This window comes from Excalfactoria chinensis, chromosome 4 (assembly GCF_039878825.1).
Source record: "Excalfactoria chinensis isolate bCotChi1 chromosome 4, bCotChi1.hap2, whole genome shotgun sequence".
Taxonomy (NCBI): domain Eukaryota; kingdom Metazoa; phylum Chordata; class Aves; order Galliformes; family Phasianidae; genus Excalfactoria; species Excalfactoria chinensis.
The window spans coordinates 13443228-13464439 of record NC_092828.1 but is presented as its reverse complement, the minus strand read 5'-3'; the positions used below and the strand labels follow the sequence as shown (position 1 = coordinate 13464439).

At 37.6% G+C, this 21212-nt stretch overlaps 1 long non-coding RNA gene across 1 annotated transcript; it reads left to right on the top strand.

The window, feature by feature from the left end:
* The first annotated feature begins 14902 nt into the window (after positions 1 to 14902).
* LOC140251005 (uncharacterized) lies at positions 14903 to 20210 on the top strand. Its single transcript, XR_011903355.1, has 3 exons — positions 14903 to 14945; positions 19670 to 19808; positions 20030 to 20210. It is a non-coding gene; the product is annotated as an uncharacterized lncRNA (long non-coding RNA).
* The last annotated feature ends 1002 nt before the right edge of the window (positions 20211 to 21212 follow it).

Below are 21212 nucleotides of genomic sequence, written 5' to 3'. Positions count from 1 at the left end.
GATGATTATTCTGTGTGAATATTTTGAAGTATACGCTAAAACATACATTTATTATTTCTCTAACTTCTTTATTATTTTTTACTGAAAAATAAACTTGGTTTTTGAATATGTGAATTTTGATTCAAATTTTCAGTTGAAGAAGGAAACTGAAGCAAGGTCTTCATAAGATCATGTTCTAAGTACTGAACTATTGTAGACCTTTATTTTTCTTTTTTTCTTTCTTTTTCTTTTTTCTTTTCTTTCTTTGTAAAGAATCCTCCTCTAATAGCTTCATATAAAGACATTTGAGTTTATTTCCAAGTTCTGCATCATCAATTCTGCTAAAAGAGTTGAAGCTTCAAAATTAAGGTCAGCTTATACATACTTCCATGCTTGCTATTTCCTTTTAAAACATTTTCCAATCCAGTAGATAGTTTGGGTTTGTTGTTTTTTAACAGATCATTCTTTTCAAGCAGTTTTCCATGTGCTCTTTTAAGGAGTTTATGTCCTAACACCTGGCTTTCAAATTGAATGTTATTCCTAGAATTTATATTTTCTAACATCTAACATGTAGGCTCCCATGTTTTTTCAATTTACCTGGTCCAAAAGAGACTGTGTAGCTGTTTGTCCTTGCAAACTCACTGGAATAAACCAGAAATAATTCCCCTAAATTTGATGCAGTTACAGTCATAGCTGCACTGAATGAGGTCTTTCAAAATAAGTGCAATTAGCTCCTGATTGATGTAGGAAAAGCAATTTAATAACTAATGAATATTTGAAAGAGACTTACTGAAGGAATGTAAATGCATTGTAAATAGATTCACTTGAAAACAAATAGGAAAACATAAATCAGGAGGGGAAAATAATAAAAAAATCATCAACATAAAGACATTAACAAAGAAGTACATTTTAAATTCAAGAACAGTATCTTTTGCTGGAACATTTTTCTCTAGTAAACTCATCCCAAAACTTTCCTCTTGTCTCTTGTATCATCTATTTATTTGAATCATCCTGAACAATTGCAGTCTTCCTGTACTCAAATCTCATTTACTAAAGCACCTGCAAGCTTCAGTTTGCATTTTTTTTTTTTTTATGATAATCCAATAGGTGAATGGGAAAATGAGTGTTCTGTTATTCAGATGCAAGCAAACACTTATTGGGGAGCTTTTCTGCATATAGATGAATACTGGACACATATATATATCCATTCCCAGTTTTACCAGTTCCTCCCCAGACTTGAACACTGTAGCAGAAAGTAAAAGAATAGCTTCTCTTCTTTGATGGTTTTACTATACTTGATATTTTATCCTGTAGCAGAACAGAAAGTTTATCTGTGGCTTTTGTTGAAGGGAATATATATAAAACCAGAAAAAGTAAATATCTGAAGATTTGAGTACAACATTTGACAGGAAGATAAAATGAGGGATTAACTGGTTTCAAAGAGAACACATGAAATTTATCCCATTTCTGAAATAAATGTGACCAAATCTCACAACAAGGTGGAAAAAAAGGGGGAAAGGAAAAGAGAGAAGGAAAGGGGAAGAAAAAGGGAAAGGGAAGGGGAAAGAAAAAAGAAAGGAGAAATATCTTTGCCAAATCAAACCAGAATAAAAGCTGGAAGGAGTTTTCTACTATAATCTCAGTGATGTTGCTCTTGTAATTCTATTTGGCAGTGGAAAAGATAATTGCATTTTCAACTTTGAACCCTTGCCATTCATTTCTGTACCATGACCTCAACAGTCTGAGCGCCAGCGTACTGAGGTACAAGGAGCAAAGAAGTGGGAAATGACACAGCAGAAATCAAATTGCATGAGTCATTTTTTTTTTTTTTAATTTCCTTTATGTTCCTTATATAATTTTGATGGCAGTAGAGCTAAAGTTAATGAACAGTAGTAAAAGCATCTGCTCTAGCTATGTCAGTAAATTCACCTCTGTGTTCACAGCTGCAGCTCTGAAAAATTTACCCAAGGTCTCTTTGAAACAAGTTTTAAATGAGGTAAAAAGTACTAGACTTGTATAGTTCATGAAGGAACCATGTAGCGTTTTGGTACTATAAATAAATGCTTTTATTTCCTCATCATTAACACAATAGCAGTAGGTTAAAAAAATAAAAATAAAAAATTGGAAATTCTGCATTTTGCACCCCCATTAGGAGTCTATAAAATATTTAGGAGGTTAAGCAAGGTGAGCAACCAGAATACTGTGAAATGTTCACTGTTCCTTTTACCCAGATTACTAAAGGTAAATACTACCTTTTTCTCTCAGTGGTGCCCAGACTTCCCAAAGAGAGAAAAGCCCCATCAGATTAGTTTCTGGTCCTTGCCACAGGAGGTGTTACTTGTATGTAATTGCTTAGTTTCATTATTCCTGGGTTAGGAGAAAAGTGCTCAGGTGAAAGAAAGTGGAAGGGCCAGAGCACTACAGAGAAGATATTTTAACAACTGATTCAATAATATACTTTGTAATAGCTTATTAATATTAATTTCCTTAAAGATTAAATACCAAGCATCTACTTAATTTGTGTGTGTTGTTACTGTCGTGTGCAATCTATGTGAGAAAGACCATGGGAAACCAGTTGGTTTCTCCAGGGAATTGAATAAGTAAGGGTAAATTTTTGTTTGTGTTTTGTATTCAGATCCTGATCCTGGAAATTAAATCATGAATGCACACTAGTAGCTCAGTTCCCACAAAGGTTCCGCTGGAGTGATCTTCATTCTCCCTTGCAGGGATGCCATGCAGTGGTACCAGCAGGGTAACAGGATGCTGGCTCAGGGATCAAGAGCTTCTTGATTATTCTGAGCTTTGTTCACAAAGATCCTCAGGCCTAAATCCTTAAATGAGAAATCTGAATCTAATGAGTTTTACTTGACTCTGACTGACTTGGGGAGCCATTGCCTAAATACACTGGCTTTGGAAAAGCTGCTTACCCACCTTTGCCTTGATTTCCCAGTCCGATAAATAAATTTTACTAAAAGTAAGTTACTAGGGTCTGATTCAATAAAGAGCTGGATGAATAAAATCAGGTGTAGATGTAGGACAAATATCTGTGTTATAAAGCTGTAACCTTGAGTCCTCTTTTCAACTGTTACTTATCCCTGAAGGCAGTTCACTCTATGGATACCCTCATTCCATCTGCTGGGCATCCAGAGCTCTCTTGAGCCCATTCCCAGAAGTACTCTAGACCTGACTGTTCTGTAACATGACATATTTACCGTAACCAAATTCATCATCGTTCAGAAAGCAGATATATGTATGTCTCCACCAAGGCTCTGGCTAGAGATGCACCAAATTGGAATCCACTGAAAATACACACTATGTTTTGACTAAGTTTTGAACAAAAGAAAAATGCAGAACACACCTACATGTTAGTGGATTTTATAACCTAATACTAACAGAAGTGGTAAATGTAGAGACCAAGTCTGGGCTACTAACACTCTGACTATTGTCAGTAGGCTCATTATCAGCAGGAATGTTGTGGAAAAGGCTAGCTAGGAAAACAATGACCTCAGTTTCTTCACCCTCTGTTAAAAGCAATCATTCTGCTTTTAAGTAGCTGATCATATTCAATATTCCTTGTATTTGCAAGCCTGAAGTCTAGTGGAGCCAAGCCTGCTCTAGGTCGGCTTCCTGCTCAAAGAGGCACCACTAAGATTGCCAAAGTAACTCAGAAGTATAACTTCAGGTTCAAGAGGCTGGGAGCAGTCAGCTCTGTGTCGTGGGATAGGAGAGGCTATCCTGTTCTGCCTTGGCATCACTGACAGGATCTTTGGGAACAAATAAGAATCTGCTTTGCTTACACATCAGTATTAGACTACCCTGAAGCAACTAAAGAAAAGAGGAATATTATCCCTAACTCTACTCACACACACACAAAAAAAGAACATTAAACCATTTCAGTTTCCTTTAGGAAAGGTCACAGGCTCTTTGCTTTGACAGATTCTGAACAGATGCAGGAACTTCTATTTAGGAGAGGACTGCATTCCCAAAGATTTCCTGCTGAGCTGTTATAGGCAATTCCCTCTTTGGTGTGTTCAGTTTATTTGAAGGCCTCTATAATGTAGCTTATTTTTCCTCAACATTGCATAAGGAGCTGAGCAACCTACCTCTGGTAGTGCTAGAAACCCAGTGCTCTAGGTTTCAGCCCCAGGAAAGCCAAATCATTACTGTATTTTCTGTCAAAACAGGTGCCTGTTTATGTGTTTTAGTTTATTAAAATAAATAAATAAATAAGATTTTCTTGCTGTAAAAATCACAAAAGTAACTAAGTGCTCTGTATCATATATAATGCAAATTACATGCACTTCTACAGCCTTAAGACTGACAGCTAAAGAAAATAAATGATTTTATTTGTGTCACAGTCATGATTGCACTTAAACCTATGGAACAAAACCTATTCTTGTAGGTGACAAAACAGTAGGGTCAAGAACAGGTGTGCAATGCCAAAGTCTTCTGGAAGGCAGAAAGATGGCATGATTTCCCACAAAGCACCACTGAGTGGGGAGAATGAGGCTGTCTTTAATTCTCATGGGCTGGAAGCTCCTGGGAATGCAGCTGACCTCCAGCATAGGTCACAGCTGCTCAAACGTGCACTATGGCACATGTTTGCTGTAGGTGGAAGGTTGTTACAGGATAGGAGGCATCTGACAAGTGAGGAGTTATGACTCCATCACTGCAGAGGTCAGGGTTCTCCAGCTCCCTGGTCTACATGCTGCTAATCCTTGCAAACAAAGTGTTTCATGCAGTAGCGTGGAAATCACTGTGCTAGTAACATTTTTGTTCTGAAGATCAAAAAAGGCTTGTATTTGGTTTCCAACTTTGCCCAGAATTCATATTCCTAACATACAGGAACCAGTGCTACTTACCAAAACAGGAACCAACTAGCATTTATTGAAGCATAGTAATCTTAAATAAGGGATAGTGACTTGCAGCTTTATAACCCCTTTCATCCAGGATTTTCTGTATGCAGTGTAAGCATTCATTAACTGAAGCCTCATGATAGCACTGAGTTATAGCTATTTAAAAGGTAGAGTATTGATACCAAGAGAATAAGCAACAGTGTTATTTTTGCAGAGGGAATGACTGCAGAGCCAGTGATGAAAAGATGCCAGAAATTCTGGTAGCATGCCCTTCTAAATTATAATGCATCATTAGAAGTCACTGATATATATACATATATATATTTTTTTTTCTTTCTGAAACCCAAGATATGCTACCCTTCCCTTAAAGTAATGAAGCATTAATAGTTCCGTGGCCTCTTGTAATTATAGACCCATGGAAGGGTACAAATCTGAGGCTATCAGGAGGACATTTAGTCCATTTCCCCAGAATAATGATTATTCTGACTGTTCCTGAAGGAGATCTGTTAGGACAGGCTGTTTTACAATGGTAGGATGTACTTAAGGAGCTCTAATATTAGAGATCCCCTGGCCTCTGTCTGCCAAACTATTCTATTGATTTTCTAGCCTGCATTCTCAGTACTATCCATGAAGTCTGACCTGCATTTTTCTTTTTGCTATTAAAACCTGTAGCTTCATGCTGCACATGAGCACCAGATGTTCCTCCTCACCCCTTCACAACAACCTTATATACATTTGAAAACTGTTATCATGACCCTCTTCCTCCTTTTCTTTAGGCCCCTTTGATCTCCAGGTCGTGTTTCCTTGACTGCTGACTGTTATCTCATCTCTGGAATACTCCTCAACTGGTCAGCAACATTCTAGAAGGTTACTGCCTGAAAGCAAACCCGGGGCATATCTGGGGGAAACCTGACCATACGTGTAGCTCACAGTCAGCCCTTGTGCTTTGCAACAGAACAGCTTCCTCACCAGTTGTTCCCCATCTTCAGTTCCCATAGTTGGTAATTTCTGCCTGAGAGTTGCATTTGTCTCTATTGAATTTCACCTTGTTCTTTTCAGCCCATTCTTCCAACCTGTCAAGATGATTTTTGAATTTGAATCCTACCCTCCAATTTACTTGCAGCCCTTCCTAGCTTCATGTCAGCTGCAAATTTAATAAGTGTATGTTCCATTCCATAACTCAGGTCATATTGCATAGACTTTTATGAGCTCTGGGAAGAGTGAAAGAGATCAGCAGACAATTTGACAAAAGCCTATGCTCCTGTGTATCACTCAACTACAAAAACACTTCTTTATTTCCACCACCACCCCCACACACCCCCTCCCCCCCCCCCTGAATCTATCTGAGTCTTCCTTGGTTTTTTTGTTTTTTTCAGACTCCACACTTTTGTACTCCCATTTCATATATCCAAAACAAAAAACAAACAAACAAACAAAAAAAAAACCAAATAAACAACAACAACAAAAAACCCACAAAAACAACAACAAAAAACCCAACATTTACCATTTTTGTTAATAGTTTTTAAATATCTGCAGCAAGATGGAGATATCAGATGTAGAATGGTAGCTACTTAGATAGTACTTTCATTTTTAATGTTGTATTAAACGATGCAGATCACAAATACAATACAAATGCCTCTAACATGACAGAGATTATCCAAAACTGCTGACACCTACAGTCTCCAAGGGAAAATTTCTCTGTGATCAGCCTTAATCAGGTCTTTCTCAGAAGCTTTTATGTAGCCTTCTGCTCATGCAGGTCAGGGCATCTGCCAAAAGAGTATTTTCTTTTCTGTTTATATAGTGCAGCAAGTGACCATTTAGCTTAGAGGCAAGAACATAAATCCTAATGTGTTTGATTTGCAGGGCTGTGGTGGCACCTTTTCCATCAGAAACAAAGCTCTCTCGTAGCTCAGCTTACTCAGCAGGGATTGTAAAGCTGGATAATCCCATGAGTTTCAGCTGCTAAACCTGTTGCAGATATTTAATATAAAATGACAGTGCTGCTGCTCTTCAAATTATTTTTTTGGCACTTAAAAAAATCCCAGGGCATTGACCCATCATGAAACAAAACTTACAGTTAGCGGCATCTTTGTTTCAAACCGTTGCAATTTACATTCACGAGTAGGCTGAAGTTACCTGGCAAGCAAATGTTTTCAGTTGAGGTCATGTAACAATGTTTGTCTTGGATCTGGTAAAAATCTTTTAGAACTTTAAAACCATCTTTAGTGTGGGAAGCAACATATATCAGGAAAATAGATTTTTCTTAACATTTCTTTCAGATATTCACTATAATTTTTCTATGTCCATGACTGGAAATGTTAAACTTTTCTTGCATCTTAAGGAATTTATCAAAAAGAAACTTGAATGGGTTCTCATTCTCTGTTATGTTCTATATGAGGCCTTGCACTCTTTGCCAGTACAAACCAGAAGGGACTTCTGTGATACCCAACAGCTGCTACACAGGATGCACCTTCTCTTTTAACCTCTTCATATGGCAGAATTTAGAAGTAGTTTTTACAGTGTTCTCTGCAAGAAGTTTTAAAATTAGCCCAAGACTTTACTTTTTAGACTACACTACCCAGAACTCTTAACATGCTGCAGACTGAGAAGCTGTAATGTGATAAATTTTTAACTGAACAGCTTATGATCCTTTCTTTGCCAAAAAAAAAAAATTCCTCACTTCACTTCAGATGTTCACCATCCTTAATAAGGAAGGTATACCACAAAGTATATTCTTTCATTTTCTGCTTTCAGCTGCATCTAGTTCTGTGTTAGAACCTTTTTAATGCAATGGCAAGTCCCAAAATAACAGCAACTAGAGTTTGTGAGATGACTTGGTCCTTAGGAAACCTGAATACGTTGCCAAGAAGAGGCATTGACACTTACTGGCATGCATTTCTCTATCAGACTGTTGATATAACCTCAAGCAAGATAGCAAACAGTGCCAGCTGAAAGACCCAGGGAACATAAATACATCATCTGGAGAGGAGGGAGCCATAAATAACACTTCTAAATTTTATGCAAAGGAACTTTGGGCACAAGAGGACTTAGTAATTATTTTTCACTATTTTCTTTCCTGTAGGATTCTTCAGAACATAAAGTGGAAGTCTTCGTGGTCCTTTCATTCCCCAAAAGGAGGCTATCATCAAAATCTCCTCTCCTGTGATCCATCTATTTTCCAAGGTCCCAGCAAACTGGATAGCCTGTGTATATTAAAAATTTGGAGGGAGTCTTTCCTGGTATTGCAGGACATGAGTAAACCCCAGATAGGGATGCACTAAAAAAGTCCCAGAATCAAATGGATCTAGGGCTGCTGCTATGTGGTCAAACCATTTTATATTCTTGACTCTTCTCCTGCATTTCTCAAGGGCTGGTCAGTAAACCAGAGAGTGTGGGAGAATTGTCTTAGAGATTTGTTGTTGTTATTATATATGTCATCAGCTGTCAAGAGCAAAAAGACCTTGTCAGCCTAAAACAAAACTGAAAAATGTATCTTGTATTGCTGCAGTGAAGAATCATTTGGGAAAGGACTGAGAGCAGTAAAGTTTGATTGCAGTTCCTAAAGTGCAAAGAGTTTGTAACTGGCTAAAAGGAAAAAACAACAAACTCTCCCAAACACACTCCCTGCCTTCTAATACCAGAGCCTCTACATTTATTTTTCCCATTTTTGAACAATAGTCTAATATTACTGCAGCATAAGTTCACTTCTCAGGTTGGTCCATTGAATATTAAAATCTACCACTGCTGGCCATGATCCTACAAGAGTCAACAGCAGATATATAGAAAGCAGTTTTGACCTATATTATTCCTAGATATAGTGAGGATATTTAATATATCTATTCAGAGATGCCTTGCTGGTGGTAAACTAACCAGCAATAACAGCGCTACTTCTGATTTCAGTATATTTTCTCTCATGGAACAACTAAGGCAAATCAAGAATATCTTTCCTATCAACAAAAGGTAGATCAGAACCATCAGTGTCATACTGACCAACTTTCAACCAGTGAAATTTATAGACCACCTTCATTATGTGTAGAAGTGTGTAATGGATCTAAAACACATCAAATGTGTGGAGGAGGGACACCATTACCCTTCTTTAGGAACCTCTTGGTATGTGGTCATAATTACCATTAGGCTTAGCAAAAAGAGGAGGTTCTCCTCTTTATAGTTATTGACATTTTCTTTGGAAAATGAAGATTTTGCTTGTTTAAGAAAAAAGAATATTTGACAGTGAAATCACAGTGTAGTACCATTTCTGTTTTGTGACAGATTTTGCTTCACTCCCTCTCTGGGCTGTTGAATGGAATCATCTCTGATGCCCAAGAGGATATGGTTCCTCTGCCCAGCTGGCGAGCTTCAAAATCTGAGGGAGCTGCAGCGAGGTGACTTTGTTTAGCTAACCTGTCCAGCTTCCAGACGAGAAGGAAAGGTATGAGGAAAGGCTGTGAAAACACTTTAGTTCCCCCAAATCAAAATATCTTCACTTCTATGGCTTCTGTTTGTCCATGAAATATTGGCATTTTCAGCAATGGCCACTTCCCGTACTTTCCAAAAAAAAGTTTGCTTAGGTGCAAGCTTAATCTGCTCATGAAAAAGAAGTAATTCAATAGAAATTTCATTCAAAGTATGTGTTGGTTAGACATGTTGGACAGACTCCAAATCTTACAACTTTTTGCACTATTTTCAGTTCAGAAGAGTAGGAAATAACTTTGGAAAAGAACTATGGAAAGAAAACCAACTTTAGTCAGAAGCACTGAGCAAGTGAAAGAGCTGAGTATCAAATACAAGGGAAAATAGTGAGTTTTTCTGAAATGCAGGCTGATTTGTATCTGTTACATGGATGCAATGTTACAGATGACTGCAAATATTTTTCAGACATTTCTGCATTTCTATTTCTCACTATTCACATAGAGTAGTTATATCTCAGGATGTACAAAGCCACTTTTTCTTTCTTTCTTTCTTTTGTAACCTGAAAATTGTATTCCTTATTACACACTACTGTGCATCTTTAGTAATAAATAAAGAGACAAATATAAAACGTACCTCAGCTGAAGAGCTTACTTTGGGAAATGTGGCAGCCTGTGTTTGAGGGAAAGTGTGGATGAGAAAGGGAGTTTCATCCAACCATAAGAATAGCCCTTCTGCAAAGTCTTTGTTCTTGTTGCTGTGTTAAAAATGGAAAATATTTCTTATTGCTGAGATTAGGAGTAGATCAAAGCCTCTACAGATGATGAGCAGAGCTGAAGTGACGTAAACCATAGTGAAGAACAGTGATGACTCAAGAAAAAGCATCCAGGGAAGGTGTGAAGGGACACCAGTAAAAACCTGCTGATCCAACTCTAGAGCTCTTGGCACTTGGGCAAAGACAGAGGTAGAGCACCCATCCTTCTTAGGGCGTGTCCTCTAAACAGATATTCACTGCTTCTTCATGTCATTTTGCTGTTCCTAGGATGTAAGGAGGAATCACCAAAAATGTTTCCTCACTTACAGATATCCCCAAATACTCCATGATGTTTTTAAGAGCCTTAAGGACCCAACTTCAAAGATAAAAATATGGACTCCTGTTATAAATGGTTGATTTGGGGTAGAAACTCCCTAAAGATATTACAAGTATACCTGCTCCAGCACCTGATAGGCAACAGAGGGAAAACACAGCTGTGGCCAGCTGTTGGAGGTGTATCAAAAGTACAAATGTTCTTACTGTTCTTTCTTTCTGTTTCAACCATTTGGACTTTCACTCACCTGAATGAACTGTACGACTGAAAAACATCACTCTTTTCCTGCTTCCAGATTTTCTCTTCATAAGCTATGATAGCTTATGGTGCTGTGCCTAAGAATTAGGGACTTTGGCTGCTGTGGACTTTTAGCACTGATCTGTATTTAGAAAGCATTGTAGAGAGAGTATTTTCCAGGGAACTATTCATACTTAATCTTTGAGCATCTGTCATCATTTTTATAAAGCTAAGCTGGATCAGTGCATGATACTAAATCTAGCACTTAGCTCACTTTCTCTAGGTGATGGTCTTCTAGGAGTCTTCCAGAACAGTGTGTGATCTTCTAACACTGTGCTGCCCAAGACATACTAAGAAGGTACATCCTCTAACAAGAAGAAAGTGTGTTTCATGATGAGGAAAGACAGTACAAGTCAGTGTTAGCGATTATTCTGAAAGCAGGAGTACAGGGGAGTAAACAACAGATTTAGATATGTACCCACTTTCTCATAGACTGCTATTCTAGAGGTTATCTCAGAACAGAAACTTAATCACATACATATTTTGCAATGAAGCATGAACTTTAAAGGAGTAATTGTACAATGGTGAGATAACAGCCTTTCTGTTTAGGTAGAAAATCAATAGATGTCTCATATATTGAATTAAATACACAGCTGAACCATCATACATAAACTTAGGAAATATGGACTATATGAAAACAATTATTAGATGAGTGCATTACTCAGTGGAACTAAGCATGTTAAATGAGTAGGTGTTATTTAATATGTTATTAACTTTGAGGGATGAACTGAGTGGGTGTTTACAGGAATTGTCCTGAAAACTATGCAGTGCTTCTGTTTGTGATTTGCAAGACAAGGTGGAGAACACACATATTAAGTTCGCCATCTGGGCAACATGTGTACAAGAAGACAAGATTGCAATTACAACAGTTGATAAATTGAAGATGTAGCCTGGAAAAATAGAATGGAATTCATTGCAGAAAAGTTCTGTCTGCCTTTTAGCAGGGAAAAAAAAAAGAACTGCAGAAAAGCAGAAGAGTAAGGCAACAGATCTGCAGAAAGAAACTGGGATTTAAAGTGAGTCACCAGAAGGAAAAAAGAAAAGTTTTTAAAAAGGCAAACAAGTGCATGTGGGTGTACTCATTAAGTAGCAGTTGTAACTATTATTTTGGAGTAATGTTATTTCTTCAGCATGTCCTGTGGCTATCTTGGTACTGGATCTTTTGCTAGAAAGACAGCAAAGGACAGCAGTGAAAATGATGAAGATTAAGGATGGAAAACTGGGGGAAAAATTAAGGTGTTCGATATTTTTGGTTCAATAAAGAGAAGAAAAATTTTACATAACAGACACCTTAAATGAGGAAGAGAACCAGCCCTTCCTTTTGTCTGCCTGTCAGATTGGAACAGATGCTCTTGAGTTATAGTAAGGCAAATGCAGGCACAAGAAAGGATAAAAACAAAGAAGGATAATGAAGCTCTGGAGAAGTGTTCAGGACAGCACTGGAAACACTACCTGAGAAATTTTTAACAGCAGTTTGCACAAATTCCTTTCATGATTGCATAACAATAGCTCATCCAGTCTCAGAGTAGACAAAAGAGTGGATGACTCCTTGAGTTATTTTCCATTCTTGTTTTCTGTACGTCCAGGATTACATTCACATTTAACTATACTTGTATTCCATTAGCTGAGACAGCCTTACACTGGATTTTTAATATTTCTGTACTTAAAACACAATGAAATATCTTCATTCCCATCAAGCTTTTGGCCAAAACAAAAGATCTATCTCCTTCAACACGTGCCTGACATATCACAGGATACCTTTATCCATTTCTTCCTGATTAATTATAAATGTATGTTAAAAACTTCATATATGCTTGATGGATTTGAGCTTTTGATCATTTCATCCTTTCCTTGCCTTCAGTCTGCCATCTGTTTCTCTGGGGACATCTCTCACAATCCAGTCAGCTGAGTAACGATTACCAAAAGGTATCTGTATCCAGCAAACAAAAGAACACTCATTATGGAAGTGTATCCTCTATCCCCTCTGTGGGCAACAGGTAACATCTCTGTTAGAGATACAGGAGATGCCTCTGATCTGCCATTAAAACCTTCACTCTGATCATACTGCTATCTTTATGGGCACTCAGGGGGGTTACCCTGCCTTTACAAAAGGATGCAGAGGACTCTTTATAGCCACATAATGTCCCAGTCTGTTAAAAAAAAAATAATAAAAAAAAAAATAAAAAAATATTAATGAATTAAAATTAAATGTGAAAATCTATGAAATCAAAGGACGATCTCCAGTGATTCCAGCAGGGTTGAAACAGATCCTTTACAGGCAGTCTCCCTACTGTGCTGACTATGCATTGGTTTCTTCTTTTGTGATCTATAATAATAAAGGAATCTAGAGAAATATTTATGACAGAAACAGTGTAAGTGTATTTTAAGAATAGTATTTCTGCCATCATTTATTTCCCTCTGAAAAGTCTGCCTTATTCCAACTAATAAATGGCTAAGGCATCCCAGTATCCCAGTGATAAAACCTTTACACAGAACCGCACTACCGCGTGCTCTCTTCTCTGCTTAATGTTATTTAATGTGAATTTTCTGCTGAGAAAGCACTAGTAGCCTAGATAAAATGGAAGTATTGCAAACTTGGCTGCCAGTAAAATGGAATCTTTGCCTACTCCTGACTATAGCAGTTATATCAGTGATCAGTGACATTTCTGCTTTGCATTTTATACATCATTCACTTCTGTGTATCCCAAATCAGTCTCTGTAGTGTGACGTATCTGTAAAATACCAATAATTTACACAACACTGCGCAGCGCTATTGCAGGACTACAATTTCTTCACTGATAGAAAAAAATATATATATAATACTGAAAAACCGTGAACAGCTGCAATTTTAATTTAAGCATTTGAAGAATTCTCTGTTGCCTCATAACATGATTTCAGACAGCAGTGTTAGTGGTTTGCATTGCACACTGCTGAAGCAGAGCAATGAAGTGCAAACTTTGGTTTCATCCAGCAATGATCATTCAGTTGGGAGCCAGAAGAAAGTCTGTCTGAAGAGAACTTTGTAAAAAATCCACTGTGACGAAATGGGAATGTGTCTGGGATTTTTCACCCTATTTTTATCTGCTCACTGCCTTGCTCTCATTGATTAATGTGTGGTTCCTCAAAGCCTAAAAGATATATGGTATGACAGGTGGACTTTTTTTTTTTTTCCTACAGCCCTGAACTTCGTTTCTTTGAGATATTCTTGCTGGTCCAGGAAGCTAAGCAGGTATTTCTCTGACTGTGAACTTCTGCATTCACAACTTTTGCAGACAAATATTATACTATTCTAATATTTTTTTTAGATGCACCTGAATCACAGACAACCTGGGGATGAGCTGTCAGTAAAGTGCACAGAAATGAAAAATAGCATTTCCTCCAGCAACTGCCTCACATTAAATATTGTTTTGCAAACTTGCGGAGTGGTGGTTGGGTTTGGTTTGCATTCAGATGGCCTTTCTTCTTCAGGAAAATGAGCACTTTTGCAGTCTGCCCAGCGCTGCTGAGCAAAACAAAACCCAGGCAGAAGCTGCCTCATAGACTCACACATTATCACCTCTCTGAGCTGATAACCACAGCCGGCGAAGGTGCTGTGCATGTGGTGATTATGCAATATGTATCCACACTGTCCAACTCTCATTAGCATCAGTGGGAGCATCTTATCAGACTGGGCTGCTTTGCAAACGAATGCTGCCAGGCTGCTGGAATTATCTGCACAGTCAGATGCTCATTTTTAGCTTTTTCATCGTGGCTGAAGACAGCACCACTTGATCTCAGCAAAGTTATTTTAAAATCTGAGAGTTTGCCAATGTTTCTTTTTAAAGGATCACATCTAGTGTGACTCATTACTCCTGGATTTCATTTGTCAGAGCAGCCAAATAGTCTAGCTTTTACATTCCCACTGGCCATTATCTCTGTTTGTTAACAGCTAAATGGCTGATGCAGAGATATGTATTGTTCCTGTATTTTCTTGTGTATTTTCTTACAAGGAGAGAGCTTTTGCTGGAAACAAAATAGTAAGACAAGAATCCAGAAGTATGTAATAATCCATAGCTTTTACAGAAAAAGATGGCAATTGACTGGGAATATTTTCATATAGTGCAGTTTACTGGCTGTTAGCTCTTGGGGGTTGATTCATTGGATTTCTTTCTCTTTAGATTATACATTGCATGTGATGAAATAAGGTCTTGTGCCACTGACACCATATGTTAAATAATGATTTCTAGAAGAAATCAATACACTAATTCCAAATACATCAATTTCTTTCCACAGTATGATTTTTATTTACCAAACTAGCACCAAGATCTGCTTAAAGGTGAGTTTGGGAATGATCCTGTATGTATTCAGACATCCAGTTCAACAAGTGAAGGTCAATCCACTGAACACTCAATACAACTGATTTTAGGTAAATACTCCAGATAGTTGTGGTCTGAATCACTGTAAAATTTGACATCAGAAACTCTTTGATTAGTGCATGTGGAATCTGAACCATATAATTATAAGATCATGCACAGTTGGGGTGGAATTCATTAGTCAACACATTAGAATTACCTTTTGATAAGCACAGAGGGAATATCATTGTTGCTCCGTACAATAGGTGTCCTACACTTTGCTCTTTTCATGTTTATGGTATGGTGCTGCATCCACTTGCTTTCTCATTAGCAGTGAATGATGATGATGATGATAATGATGATGATGATGGTGATGTTACATAGTTATTCAAAACGATTTCATGTGATTCTTGGCTTAGAAAATTCCTGCTTCTAGTACAAGATGTTGAAGCAAATGTAATTCAAAAGGTTTCAAGCCATTGATATTTCACATTTACAAAAAGACACCCTCTAATAAACTGCTCCATTATGAGAGTAGCATCAGCAGTAAAAAGAAAGAAACATTTAAATTGTTACTGCAACCAATAAAATCAATTAAATCAATTTGTTGTATAAGTAATGTAACTTAATGTTTGCTGCTTGTAGATCTGTTCATTTAAAGCTGATAGGTCTAAAGTAGGCAAGATTTCATTCTGAAAACCAGACACAAACATCTTCCAAGGTATGGAAGACCAGGCTATTCTGGGACACAGCAATTGCAGATATCCATGTGCCTGCATCTGCAGGGCAGCTGTTGAGTGGACTTTGCAATGAACCAGGCAAGCAGAAATTCTGTTGCAGGATAGGAATGAATTACGACAATATTATTAAATGTACATGGTACAGCTACATAAAACTGTTATCTCTTCTGTGAGGGTGCTACACTTTGAGATCATAATGCAATTGTGTTAATTACAAGGAAGGACATATGAAAGACTAATTATATTAACTTGCTGGTAAAATAAATAACATTTCTGTGATAGCAATTAAATATTATAATCATAGCTTTTTCACCATTATTTGAAAAAAATAAATAATTACTGAGCTACACCTGTAATTAAAATTTTAACTTTTTTTTTACAAAAATAGTGCTAATAGGTATTGTGTTCAACTGAACTGCTTCTATACTCATTCAAACGATCATGTAATGATAACACTAATATACAAAATAATTCAGAGAACAGTTTTAGGTCTGGAACCATTCTGTATGTTTTAGGAGTCAACAGAATCTGCATATGTAAAATACCTGCCAAAAAATCATGTTCAACAACTTGCAAGTACATGTATAACACTGAGAGATGGCTTTGCATACAATTCATGAGCATAGCATTCTTCTGCTCTCCCTTACATTCAAGGTGTCCAATCCAAACAACCTACTAAACTTCTGGACTTTGGGGATCAGCTATCTTCTCTGGATATATTGCAAATCATTGTCAGAATGGCCATAAGGTGGCCTGGCTGTGGTCCAGAACAGGCATTGTATGTACATCTTAATATGTCTTCAGTCTTGCTGAGATAATATTACATGTCTGGGTACCCATTTTATATCATCAACTCATAATAAGGCACTGAAGAGAGCTTAAAACCTTGTTTCCCCTAGTAAATCCCTGCATGGTGTAAATGTATCCACCAAGGTCAATTCTCCCTACAAATAATTTGATATGGTATTCCAACATATATTTTATATAGAAGAAAGTTGATTAATTCATTCCTAATACATCACCTCCATGTCTCAAGTGACAAGTCTAAGCCAACAAGTGTGGCTCATGGGCATCATGGCAGTAGCATTCGTGGACTGTGAGTACTCTGCTTGAGCACAGTACATTTCTTTTCTGCTGAGTGGCCTTGAGAGAATCATTTCTCCAGCTATGAATTCAGGAAAATTACACAGTCTTCAATTTAAAACACTTTACAATCTATGCCTGAAAATCTCCACGTGAGAAACAGCTACTATTATTAAAAGTGATCCAAGGATCTGTATGAAGTCCCCCTCAAACAATGTAAGATCTGTTGTTCTTTATCTTCACTTCTCCTTTTGTCTTCACTCTTTTGCCTCCCACACATCCATTCCCATACTCAACCTTTGTAAGACTGCACTCAAAATAGATGCAATAAGAAGCCTGGAATAATTACTTCAGTTTAAGGCAAGTAAAGAGATAGAGAACAAGTCAATAAACAAGCATATGAAGATTCTCCCTCACAGTCCAAAACAACACTATAAATTTACATATAATCCTCATACCATGTTTCTTCTGCAGTCCTTCCTCTTTCTCTCCTTGTTTTTCTGATGTTGTTACTTGACATGCTATGTCTGCTTCAGTCCAAATGCCCTTAAAGGCAAGGGCTGTATCTTTTTCCTATCTTTATTGTGTCTCCATATAAAAGTAGGAATGAACATTACTTCTGAAATATTTTCAAGAGAACGCTTTGATGATTTACTGTTTTGCGTCTTTGTAAACACTTTGTTATCTTCCCTGCAGGAAATCAACTGCCTCTTTCGGATCTTTTGTCACTGATACTTTCTGAGTATTCCTGGTTTGTCTATCACAGAGCTGAAATGGGTGCCTTTAAAATAATTTGCTTCATACTGATTTATTCCTTGCAGAGTCATATCACCCCAGGGCCAATTCTCACTACCCTTTGCACAATTACTCATGCTGCTTGGTACACTGCTGACTTCTTCCTGCTCCCTCTCCAAGGAGAATGCTTTTTTCACTGCAAGACTGCACCTGATTTCTGAAGAAACCTAAAGGTTATCTTTGCAACAGCATAAGGAAAAGCAAGGGTCTGCGAGGCACTGTGTCTCTGTCCCTTGGTGGCATTCATGGGACACCATTTGACATCCTGATCTACACTCCTATCTTTATCAGCACACAGCAGACACTTACTCCTTGAGTTTCTCTCAAGGAGTTGTTTCTTGAACTCATTTATAATTTTTGCTTCCACAGCATCCTGCTGGACTGGCATTTACAGGCTGCGCATTACGTGAAGACATACTTTTTCTGTAAAGCCTGCAGTCTGATAGCCTCATTTGGTGCCTCCATGTTCTTGTCTTATGAGATATAATAGCCATCATTCCCTCCCTTTCCTCTTGCCGTTCATCATTTTATAACTCACAATCTCTTTTAAACTGTTTTTTGTTTTTTGTTTTTTGTTTGTTTTTCCCCTGTGTTGAAAAGTGCTATTCTGTTTAATATCTCTTTGGACAGAGCCCATTTCAAACCTTTTCCTCTCTGCCCTTCATTGTACCTTATCCTTTCTAAGCTGGGTCATCCACAGTCATGCCTAGCATTTAAAACCAGGGTTTTGTGCAGTGATATAATGATGTTTTCTCTTCCTTTCTCAGTTCCTGGCTTGACTAATATACTACCAGTATATGTTTCTAATATCCTGGGCAGGAAGGGAAGATTGGCTGCTATCAACCTCAGAATGAACGTTTTCAAAGGAGTTTCCACAAAGACTCCCGTAGTCCAACCGATCATTATTATTAGATAGTATATTTTGCATGTAATCCTGCTACTCATTTATGCTATCTTTCTCTGGATTGCTCTTACTGAGAGGGTGACAGATTCTTATCCTTAAGACTGAAGTGTGAAAACACAGGTTCTGATGCAAATAGCAACAGAAAAAAAGTAAAACGTTTGTCTTTATGTAGCATATTTTTATAATGATTGTGAGATGTGTGGAAAATTATTGGTGAAGAGTAGCAACTTTACTCTGTCACTTAGCTAGAATGACCTATATAGTTCACTTCAGTTCACTTTCCTTCCCAGAGGCTCTCATTTGATCCACATAAGTTGATCTTTTCCATTTTTCCCTGCTTTCTTCACATTTTCTCTGAGTTTTCATTTTCAATGCAAACAAATGTTGAAAGTGAAATGATTCAGTTATATTCATCCTACCTCAGTGCAAAGCAATGAACTGGACACTAGGAGGTTCTTCTGTGCTCTGCCTGTCCTCAAAATATAAATCAGAGTTGAAGACACTGCATGACCAAGCCATAGCTCCCAACCACATTATATATGACAGTTTTCGGTTCAACAATATCAGAGAAATGCTCCTTTTCATATTTTTAAAGTGGCAAGCTTCAGAAATCTGTCAGTAAAATAATGCTCTGTAAAAGAGCATCCCATCTGGGCTAACCTTTTTTCCCGTATGTCAGTCCCAGTGAAATGTTTTATGTATGTATTCTTTGGAAAACATCTAGCAGAAACAGCTGTGTGTGCTGCCCACCTGCTAAAGCCTACAATCTAGTGTTATTTCAATTAGATTTGATTGCAGGAAAAGTTTATGAAACAGCTATCAATGATTTCATGCCATCTGGCTTCCGCTTTTCTCCTGTTCAGAGAAACCCTGTGTTTACATTGATTGGCCTTCTATATATACAAGCATGATTGAGTTTTATTATTCTTTTTATTTGTCTGGTAGCAGTGCGTTTGGTGCTGTACAAACTTACAATGGAAGAGAAGCTGTCAAAGATTCAAGCTGTGAAGTTCAGCTCAGATGTATACTAGGTTTCAGCTGAGAACGTAGTAGAAGGGAAACTATTTCTGAAAGTCTGATTTATTAATTAGAATAGAGACTTTCCATCGATGGTAAAATATACTTACTTTTTGCTTTGGCCATGCAATAAACTCTAGAGTGACACAGTACTGTGGTTCCTTTCCAGAGTCAGCAGAAAGAAACAGAAGCTTTTTGAGGAGTAGATCCAGCCAAAGTCTTGAGTAGGGATGGATTACCTCTGGGGACACTTCTCGTCATCATGAGAGCTTGTACAGCCAACCTAGTTTGGAGGCTTACCTTCTCAGGTAAAAATCAGTAGATTTTAGAAAAAAGTAGAAGAGTTCTCTCTTGACTAGTGACTTCTCTGGCAAATTTTAAACCTCCTAGATAAAGGATGTCCAAGAAATGCCCACTCACAAGCTATTTTCTGCATTTAACAACATTCAGAAGTTCTTTCTCCTGTCAGATGAAGTGTGAACCCATTAGTCTTTTAAGATGCTAACTTCATTTTTCTTTCTCTCCCCAGATTCTTCATGTTTTTGTTGACTGTGAGGATTTGGTATGTAAAAGTCAATATGAAACTGGCTGTCTCATTGATAGAACAAACTCCTCTTCTAGCTTTGATTTGAACTCAGTTGTGGCAGACTTTAACTCTGGTTTAGTTAAACTCAGTGTTTCAAACTAAAACAGAAGGGTTCATCCCTGATTGAATGAACCATCTCTAGGAAATAACACTTCAAACTGACCCAGCTATCCTCTGTGTTCGTCCCTCCTGATATGAACCAAGTTTAGGAACATGACTTGACTCTGGAATTAACACCATCTGCTCACACTGTGCTTGCTTAAAGTTCGCTTGTGCCACTTGCCTCTTCCTTCATGGAAGGATGACATGCTGTGTGAGGCTTGCAGAAAGGCTGGACATATGTTAGGTTGTCAAATTTAGCAGTCTGGAGGAATCTCTTTACTTTGGAAATGCTATAACCTTTTGAAACTTTGTAAAAAGAAGAGCATTCTTCCATTAGAGGATACAGACCTCTGCTAAGTTGACATTTTGGGGTTTCTTCTCTAGCTGTGTACCTGCCTGGAATGCTAGATATTCATAGAAATTAGATTAAAAGAATTTGGATAAAACCAGTGAGAGGGATTGAGAGTGGGAAGAAGCAAAGGGAGACTCTGGTGAACAGTGTCTCCCTTTAATTTTTCTGTAACGTACACTACAATGGATATTTGCTCCTTGACTTTCACTGTGTTGTGCAACTGCAGTGCAGGACTTGTAGCAATGTTTTAAACCAGTGTGCAGGAGTATGATTAAACTTCAGTGGAAATTTTCTGTTTAAACATCACACTGACCTGGCACCAGCTACTCAAAAGAAGAAATCCACTCCAACTTATATGTCCTGCTGTCTTTTAAGAACAGAGTAAGAACATCAGTTGTTCGTGCACTTTCCTTGCATTTCCTATTGCACCACATTTTCAAACATTTTACTCAGAAAATAAAACTGGTACAAGCCAGGTGGAGTAGAAGACAGCGTACTGTTACTGCATTTTGAATTCAAATATTTGAAGAAAGTGAACAATTCTCTTCAAACCCAATGAAAATGGGAGAAAAGACAAACATATTTGCTTTTGCAGATTCTCTTATGAATTATTTACTACCTTACTAAAGCAATTTATGCTAATAATATTGTAATAAGCAGTGCAGCTCTGAC